We start from the raw sequence: 10,676 nt of genomic DNA on the forward strand, positions 1-10,676 counted from the left end.
ATGTGGGGACCTATATCATCCTAGCCGCATTTCAGTAGTTACTCTCAAGCCAAGCGTACCTATAGTACTTTACTAAGTCAAACATTTTCATGTGCTTGCTTGCTTATTTATGATTGGTTAATCTTAATCTCAGCCCCGACCTGCCTTTGGTCCAAGCTGAATTCTAGGTCCAAGTTTAGGCTGTTACCTAGCCTAGCCCAGGTCCGAACCAGGTACACACCCAGGTCCCAACCTAGCTCCCATCTTGGTTTGAGCTGAAGGCTTGTTCCTAGCTCTCTTTGATCCAATCTAAGTCCATACCTGGTCTGATCATTACAACTATCTGAGTCCAAGTTTAGGCTTATACCCAGCTTAGCTCAGTTTCGAACCAGGTCAACACCCAGGTGTGAACCTAGGCCCCCTTTTGGGTTTGAGCCAGAGCTCACGCCTAAACCAAATTTGATCCAATCCGGGTCTACACCCGTTCCGAGTTTCACAACCCTCTAGGTCCAAGCTCAGGCTTGCACCCAACTCAGTCTAGGTTCGAACCAAGCTCACACCAAAGTCCAAACCTAGACCCACTCTTGGTCCGAGCTGAGACTCGCACCCATCTAGTCTAGATCTTAATCTAGGTTCTAGCATAGGTCTAAGCTTAGAGTTGCCTCTACAGCTAGACTAGGATTACCCTAGTTTAGGGTCTAAACCAAAACCTGTTGAGTCAAGATTTCAGGCTAATTTTAGTTTAGTTGTCACTCAAGGTTGGCCCCTAGAGTCAGGTTACATCAACCCTAGGCCGTCGAGTCTAGATCTTACCCAAGTCTGACTCTAGAACACTGCCAAGGGCGATCACCATGTCAGTCACCCAAGGCGATTATGATGACCGCTCCACCACTGACTCTAAACCGAACCTTCCCAAACTTAGAGACCAGTATGACGCAATCCCTTGGGATTACGGCAAGAACTCAGGAAAATCCATTATCCATCGTCCAGGTCTTCAATTAAAAGCCGAGTCCCAGGGATCCACTCCTAACACTGAGCTCTGTATGGTTTGAAAATTGGCTCCGCCCAAAAAACATTGAACAGTCAGGGGGTCCGACAGGGCATTGTCCTACAAGGAACCTTACGTACCCATTGTAGGAGCCATCTGACCTTAGGCAACCAAAGCAGGAGCCGTATGAGGGAAGATGTTCATGCGGCATCTAACGCCAATTCCCACAACTCGAACCAAAATAACCCCGAGATGCAGCGGTCTCAGAATCAAGACCCACCTAGGTCTAGGAGATCCAATCCAACCTCGAGCCACCATAGTATCTCTCACGATGTTCTTAACACTGTACAGAGCAGAGGCGTTAATTTAGATCAACCCTTAGGCAATATGGGCATCCAAGTTGCCCTTAAAAGTCTAATTGACTTAGGTTACACTGTTCATGTCCCAGCTCACGGGTCAAAACCAAACCAAGGTAGTGGTATAGGCCAACCTTCGCACAACTGAGTCAGCCGATTCTTCAATCGCCCCCCTTAGTTCACCTGGTCCAACAAACTGTGCCAGTTTCATAACCGTTGGAGACACCTATGGGTCAATACGCCCCTCAAGCACAAATGTATTAAACTATCCAGATGACCGCAACCCATCAACCTCAGGCCCATATCTACCCCAAATCTCAACTTACCAATCTACACTTGGGAACCCACCTACTGATGAGCCTACTGTCACGCCAAATACTCAACAAGAAGGAACTTTAAAAGCGATGCAAGACATAGTCGTAAGAATGGGCATGCATGATATTATACCCTGAAAGTCCTATGTTCAAGAGACCCTTGAAGGTATGGAAGACCTTCCCCAAGAGTTTGTCATCCTAGAGTTTGAAAACAAATTCAATGGGAAGAGTTACCCCGATATTCACATCAACGCGTACCTCATCTCCGTCTAAGCCTTGCAAGACAGTCCTAACTAATTGAAGGCCCTGTTTTCACAAACTTTGACTGGTGAGGCTTTAAACTGACATCAGAGAATAATGACCGATCAACCACACATAACTCCAGACAAAATGTTCAACTAGTTCATCACTCATTACCGTGGGTCGACACCAAGATCTCTTTCCCTGGGAGAGCTTAGTCCAACCAAACAAAACCCAAGAGAATCCTTCGAGAATTTTATCGGTTGATTCCACGAGGCGGCGATGCAGGTCATCAAATGTCCACTTATGAACCCAACTAAAATCTCCATGGCCTTAGAAAATGCAGCTCCTGAATACAGGACCTTCTTTTGCCAAGGACTTATCCCCCACTCTTTCAACTCTATGATCGAGCGAGTGGTGTGACATGAAAGGGCGAGAGGGACATCCCTCAGTACTAGGCCTGATAACAAACCCATCAAGACTCCTCAGAATAAAAATAAGAGCAACGGCAAGGGGAAAGCTTCCGGTCAGGTTAACGAAATTGTCGTTAACGGACCGGCTCAGGGTTCTGCCACCCAGCACAATAATAGGAATCAAAATCGAAGGGGTCATCTTAGAGATAACACTCAAAATAACAATCGAAGGCGAGAGGACAAATTCACTCCTCTCAAAGACCCGTTAGAAAAAGTGCTAGAGTTACTCTTGAAGAAAAACATAGTTCCACTCTCGCCACCATCTGAACCACCATTTGAGGTTAAGGATAAGAACAGATGGTGCAAGTGGCATAGAAACCATGCCCATGATACCCAAAATTGTTTCTACTTGAAGCGGGTGATTCAAGGGTTGATTAATAAGGGCGACATCCCTGTCAGACCAAAAAATCAAGTTGTTGAAGAACCTTATCAAAAGACGGGTATCTTCACAAACCCTCTCCCAAAAACTATGGCCACAATGACCGAAGAAACGGGGGCTCCGAGTAATTCAAAGGAGGATGTTATCATTCACATGATTGAAAACGGAGACAAAGAGGATGATCCTAGCCAATTCATATTTGCTTGTGATCATCATCTCCAAAAAGTTGAAGAAGATCTTTTGAGTCTTCTAAGAGGAAACTCTTCGTCCCCAAACTCTGATGATCCTCCGGAGTGGGACCAGTATGACGAAGATGATGCCCTTCTGAGAGGGTGAACACAAATAAATAATTTCAATGAAATCGGTCTTTAGTGCCCTGAAATGGACCTTGTAACTATAGCCATACTTTGGCTGCGTAAAACAGTTGTGGGACCATCGCCATTAGATTTGGTACGGTTGAAAACCCTATTGATCAAGTTTCGGCTTAATCGTGCACTCCAAGACAAAGTTATGGGTAAAATACCGAAAAAGGGTAGGCCGCACACTATTCCCGTGTGGCCTCACTCCATCAAAACACCATTAAAGGTGGCTATTTTTACAGTCACGGGCAGTAATTTTTGGGGCCTATATCTCACTCGTTCCAAGTCGGATCGCTCCCAAATTTGGTGAGCGTGTTCGTCTCATCAAGATGAGCACTTCAATATGCGATACGCTCCGTGATGGCGCCCGAGCAGAGAGAAAAACTAAATGAAAGTTGCTGATTTGTGAAAGAAGTTGCAGAAAATTCAGCAGTCACCATGTCACTGTTTGAACGTATTTTTCAGCACCTTGGTCCTTGATAAGAAGAAGGTTAATAAAGCCCAAGAAACAGTGGAATTCTCGACAATCTTGGAATGACCCCAAAATTGGTCAAGATCTCCATCAGCACTCTAAAAGACTACCTGTCAAGTTTGGTCGCATTTAGACATGTCTAAGGTAGTGAACAAAAAGAAACAATTTTCGAAAAAATGGCCTCTAGCGCCCTGAAATGGACCCTACAATTGGAATTATATTTTTGGTATCTCAAATCACTGTGAGACTACCATCATTAGATCCGGCACTGTCGAAAACCCTTATGGATACAGTTTCTGCTTAATCGGACTCTCCAGAACAAAGATATGATCAAAACATTGAAACAAGTGGGGCCGCGCACTATTCCCGTGTGGCCTCACTGCACAAAATACCATTAAAGGTGGTTATTTTCACAGTCATGGGCAGTCACTTTCAGAGCCCATATCTCAATCATCTCGAGTCAGATCGCGATCAAATTTTGTGAGTGTGTTCGTCTCGTTGAGACGAGCGATTCGATATGTGGTACATCCCGTGACGATGTCCGAGCGGGGAGACAAACTAAAGAGAAGTTGCCGATTCATGAAGAAATTGCAGAAATTTTAGCAACGACACGCCTCGCTCGATTGACCAAATCATGGCGCTCGCGCAACGAATCAACGTGAAACCAATTCCATTGTATGTATAAGGTCCAAGGCTATCATTGGTTCAAATCCTGTACATGATGGACAGTCAAATTTCATGAACGAAGCCGACGAAGTAACTGAAATTCTGATCGCTGGATTTTAGATTTTGGCCAAAACTCAAAAGTTGTGAAATCTTCGTTCACGCAATCGTGACGGCATTCTTAGTGCGCTACAATGAAGAAATCATAAAAAAAACATTAAGGAACAAGCACACTATTGATCCAAAAATATCAAGATTCAAGCAAATTTCAAGTCTTATGATAGATTCGAAACACTATCCATAGCTCGAAATTGGTCTCAAATCGATCGCCATGCTGAGCCCTACAAGAAATATTTATCTTTCGATCAAACAGGCATCCGAACAACCTTGGATCAGTGATGGAAGATCGTACAATTTTTCGGGCAGCAGTAGGGATTGTTTTGGAATTTCACACATTGTTAGGTAGGGGCAAAACAATCATTTTGCAACCCATTTTTTTAATTTTATTTAATTCAATTAAATTGTAATTATCATCAATTTAGTTAGTTTTTTGGTATCCACCCACATTTTAGCTTAATTCTATATAAACACCACACGTAATTGTAAACAGGACCTTGGGTTCATTATTCAATATTCAATAAAGATTTCAATTTTTGCTTAAGTTTGTGGGTGTATCATGGGGAGAGAGAGAGATAATAGAGAAAAAAAGTCTAATACCCCTTGTTAAGGTAATTTCTCTCTCCTCCTCTTTTTTTCTCATCTTTATCTCTTTCTCTCTCCTCTTTTCTCTCTCATCTCTTTTTCTTTCTCTCTCCTCACTCCTCTTTCTTCTTTTCTCTTATCTCTTTCTCTATTTCTCTCTCTTCTTTTCTATCTTTTTCTCTCTCTTCTCTTCTTCTCAACACCGATTGGGTTTTCTCATCTCTACCTCTCTCTCTCTCTCTTCTCTCTCTCTCTTCATCTCTATCCCTCTTTTTCTCTCTTCTTTTTCTATCTTCTCATCTCTATCTCTCTTTTCACCCTCCTCTTCTTTCATTCTCAGCATCGGGTGGAGTTTTCTCTCTCCTCTCCTCTCCTCTCATTCCCAGTATTGATTGGGTTTTATCTCTCCTCTTCTTTCATTCTAAGTATCAGATGGAGTTTTTTCTCTCCTCTCCTCTCATTCCCAACATCGAGTAGAGTTTTCTCTCTCCTCTCCTCTCATTCTTAGTACCATCTGGGTTTTCTCTCTCCTATCCTCTCATTCCCAATGCCAGTTGGGTTTTCTCTTATTTTTCCCCTCTTCTCTCTCTTTTATCCTTGTGGTCCCGCATGACCACAACCCTTATCTTCCCCTTTTCTTGTGGTCTCTCACGACCACAACTTCTTCCTCTCCTTCCTTGTGGTCTAGCAAGACCACAATTCCCCTCTTTTTTATGCTTTGATCTTGTCCATCAGCTCCACGTGCACTTTCGGGTCTACCTCGTTTATCTTTTCTTGGTGGTCCCTCGTGACCATCTCTCTTTCTATTCGTTTTCTGTGCACCTTCCTTTTACCCCCTCTTAGTCTGAGTCTCATCTTTCTCTCTCATGATCTGTAGTCCCGCGCGACCACCATTCTCCAAATCTTCATAACTTAACGCCGGTTGAGCAATTTCTTGTTAATATGACTTGAGCAATTTCCTAGTTAGTGCTAGTTAAGCAATTTCCTACTTATCGCCCATTGAACAATTTCCTACTTAGCGCGAGTTGAGCAATATCCTACCTAGCACCGGTTATGCTATTTTCGACGTAGCACCAGCTGTGCTCTCCCCTTCCCCCTTCCTAGCGACGGTTGTGCTCTCCCCTTCACCTTCCTGTTACCGGCTGATGTAGCCATGTCCCTTCGTGACTAGGCTAAAGAAGGGTTGTAGAACCCAATAGGGAAAGAAAGGGCAATGATGTAATAAGGGAAAATTAATAGGGTAATTTATTACGATTATTTTAATTATTCTTTTGTTTAGGGAGTGCATAGGGATAATTAGCAAGGCCACTATATAGTTTATATTGTGTTTATCTTGTATCGATTGGGTTAGTTTGAGGGATATATTAGGATGAGGGTAAATTTAGAAGAGAGTTTATCTTTATCAACAATAACTAGCTTGGGAGGTCTTTTTTGAGTAAAACATAAGAGGGAAAACGTGGCTATCTAAAAGCTCGTGGATATGAGAGAGAGAAAATAAGGACAGGTGTAGAGAGAACCTTTTTATTAGTTATCTTATTTTAGTCTATTTAAAGGGATATCTACTTTCATTGTAAATCAGTCTATGAAATGAATAAACATTGGTCTCTTGAAAGAGATTGTTTTGTGGGTGGATTCCCTTACAGGCCTTTGAGAGATGGTATTTTTCTCTTAACCTTCCTTCTTTTTATTGTCAATTTTCTGGTTTTATTCTCTCCTTGCATAAATTGGTATCAGAGCGAGGTTCTGATGGCTTCACAAGAGACACCCCTTGATGGATTAAAGGTATTGACTGGATTAGTTCAAGCCCTAGCAGAGAGAGTAGACCAATTGATGTCTATAGCTGCGAAAGTCGATGAGCTTGCGCACAGGGTCGCTCCTCTTCAGGATGGAAGGAATCAGGAGACTGACGTTGGAACTCAAGGCAACAGAGATGAAAGAGGTATGCATCTTGTTCCTAAGCAACCTCGGGTGGCCCCAGCTAATAACGAATTCAATGAACGAATTCTTTGATTGTTGGAAAGAGAAAGAGAACTAGGAATAAAAATTGAAATTCCAGAGTTCCATGGTAGATTGCATGTAGATGATTTTCTTAATTGGCTAAGTAAAGTAGAGAAAGTGTTTGAGTACAAAGATAATGCAGATCACAAAAAAGTAAAATCAGTAGACATATTTTTCTGGACATGAGTTGGTTTAGTGGGATGATTTGCAACAGGATCGTCTTCGATAAGGCAATGAAAAGATTAATTCGTGAGTAAAGATGAAGACGAAGATGCGCCGAAAATTTTTACCAGCAAATTATGCTCGAATTTGTACCAAAGGTGTCAAAACCTCAAGCAAGGTGAAAAGTCGGTAAGTGACTATACTGAAGAGTTCTATATTTTGACATCTAGGGCAAATTTACAAGAGTATGAAGATAAAAAAATAAGTCGTTACTTGAATGGGCTAAATCAAGGCATTCAGAATGAATTGGCCTTCAAAGATGTCTATAAGATGATTAATGCCTATACTTTGGCCCTCAAAGCAGAGGAAATAGTCAAACTGGGCATTGGGAGAAATAGCTCAATGCCAAGAGGCTTTACTTCAATACAGGGGCAGCAAGCTTTAACCTTTAGAAGACCACCTATAGGGCGTGGAAACTAAACTCCTCAGAATTTCCCAACTAGGCCAAACCCTAATATGGGGAGAGGTGGTGTTGGGAGAGGGTTGGGAGCACCTAAAACACTTCGTGATAATACACAAATAGTGTGTTTCAAGTGCCAACAGCCTGGACATGTGGCATTCAATTACCCCTCACAACAACCCCTTGTCAAAGTTAATTTGGTTGAAGAAAATTATGAAGAAGAAGTTGATGAAGGATACACCAATGAAGGCCAAAGTGATATTGCGACGAGTCAGTCTTATGAAGGGACTGGGCCTTTCAAAGGTGAAGTTGACGATTTGTATGGAGATGAAGAGGGTGAAGTCTTAGTTGTCCAACGAACTATGTTATCAACCCCAATACCTAACGAGGATGGGAAGTGGCTGCGACATAATATTTTTTGAACAATTTGCACATCAGGAGGCAAGTTATGCACAATACTAATTGATGGTGGGAGCAGTGAGTGTCTGAAGAGATGGTGGCTAAACTTCAATTGAAGGAACATAAGCACCCACGCCCATACCACATCCAGTGGTTCAAAAAAAGAGGTGAGGTATCAGTTGTTACTCGTTGTTTAATCTCTTTTTCCATTTGTGCTAATTATAAAGATAAAGTGTGGTGTGATGTAGCACCTATGGATGCATGCCACATATTACTTAGTAGACCATGGCTTTGTGATCATGATATGGTGCATAAAACTAGGTCAAACACTTATTATTTTGTTAAGGATGGTATTAATATACTACTCCACCCTATGAAGCAACTTCCTAAACCCAAATCCACTAAAGAGGAGGGTTCAAAGTTGATTAATGTTCAAACATTAAAAGGGGATAGCAAGGATATGGATGTAATTTATATATTGGTTGCAAAAGAAAATTCTATACCGACTGCAATTCTTAGGTCTCTTGAACCTATACTTCATAAGTATAAAGATTTGATGCTTGAAGAATTACCTGATGGTCTTCCTCCAATGAGAAATATTCAGCATCACATTGACTTGGTGCCCGGATCTAGCCTACCAAATTTGGCCCATTATCGAATGAGCCCCATGGAACATGAGGAGTTGCACAGACAAGTTGTTGCGTTGCTTAAGAAGGGATTGCTTTGAGAAAGCATGTCAACATGTGCCATCCCTGCATTACTGGCTCCAAAAAAAGATGGGTCATGAAGGATGTGCATGGATAGTCGGGCAATCAACAAAATAACAATCAAGTACCGATTTTCCATACTTAGGCTCGATGATATGTTAGATACGCTTAATGGAGCCAAGGTTTTCTCAAAAATTGATTTAAGGAGTAGGTACCATCAAATGCGGATTCGACCTAAAGATGAATGGAAAACCGCATTCAAAACTCGAGATGGACTATATGAGTGGCTTGTGATGCCATTCGGCCTTTCTAATAAACCACGTACATTCATGTGCCTAATGACTGAGGTACTTCGTCCTTTTATTGGTAAATTTGATGTGGTTTATTTTGATGATATCTTGGTTTTTAGCGCTAACCCACATGATCATCTTAACCACTTGGAACAAGTTTTTAATGTGCTAAGGAAGGAATCACTTATTATGATTTTGAAAAAATTCTCATTTATGACAAACAATGTCGTCTTTCTGGGGTATGTTGTTTCATTTGAGGGAATTACGGTGGATTAAGAAAAAGTGAAAGTCATAGCTAAGTGGTCGGTGCCAAAGTCACTCACTGAGGTGCGTTCTTTTCATGGCCTAGCAACCTTTTATCGTCGATTCATCAAAAATTTCAGTACTTTAATAGCATCAGTGACTGATTGTATGAGGGCTGAAAAGTTTTCATAAAATCCCGTTGCTGAAAAGACCTTCACTCTAATTAAACAAAATATGATACAAGCATCAGTACTTGCCTTATCAGATTTTTCTAAGGTGCTTGAGATTGAAACTGATGCAACAAATGTTGGCACAGGGACAGTTCTAAGTCAAGAGGGACGACCATTGATATTCTTTAGTGAGAAATTGAATGATGCACGTAAGAAGTATTCGGGTTATGACCTCGGTTTTATGCAGTGGTGCAAGCCTTACGCTACTGGAGGCACTACCTGATTCATAGAGAGTTTGTTCTATATTCAGATCATGAAGCACTTCGGTATTTGAGTTCCCAGAAAAGTTGAATGCACGACATGCTAAGTGGATGGCCTTCCTTCAAGAATACACCTTCCCATTAAAGCACAAAGCTGAAACCCAAACTAAGGCAGCTGATGCTTTAAGTAGAAGGGTAGTGTTGCTTAGAACTTTGTCTATGGAATTGTTGTGGTTTGAAGTGATAAAAGATCAATATAAAGTTGATCCAATTTTTAGCAAGGTTCTTGAAAGGTGTGTTGATGGGCGATACCCTATGGGTGAGTATCTCGTGCATGATGGTTGTTTATTTAAAGGTGTGCGGTTATGCATACCTGATTGCTCCCTAAGGGAGAAGATAATCATAGAGCTTCATGGTAGGGGCTTGGGTGGACACTTTGAGAATGACAAAACTATAGCTATGGTTGGGGAAAAATATTTTTGGCCACGTATGCGACGAGATGTTAATCGATTTGTGACCTGATGTCGAACTTGTCAAGTATCTAAAGGTCATATACAAATACAGGTCTTTATACTCCTCTTCCTGTTTCAAATGCCCCATGGGTTGATATTTCTATGTATTTTGTACTTGGACTTCCACATACCACACGAGGTATGGACTCTATTTTTATTATTGTTGATCGATTTTCCAATATGTCACATTTTATTCCTTGTAGAAGAACTATGGATGCTACAAATATCGCGAATCGCTTTTTCAAAGATATTGTAAGGCTACATGGTGTTCCTAAGTCTATTACATCTAATTGGGATACAAAATTTTTAAGTCATTTTTTGCGCATTTTATGGAAAGGAATGGGAACTAAACTTCAATTTTCTAGTGCCTATCATTCTCAAACAGATGGGCAGACTAAAGTAGTGAATAGGAGCCTTGGTAATCTCTCAAGGAGTATTGTTGGTGATAATATATCTCAATGGGACCTCGCTTTGCGTCAGGCTGAGTTTGCTTACAACAGTTCAATAAATCGATCTACAGGAAAATTACCATTTGAGATTGTTAATGGGT

This window comes from Amborella trichopoda, chromosome 11 (genome assembly GCF_054954075.1).
Source record: "Amborella trichopoda isolate Santa Cruz 75 chromosome 11, AtrichopodaSantaCruz75HAP2 v2.0, whole genome shotgun sequence".
Classification (NCBI taxonomy): Eukaryota; Viridiplantae; Streptophyta; class Magnoliopsida; order Amborellales; family Amborellaceae; genus Amborella; species Amborella trichopoda.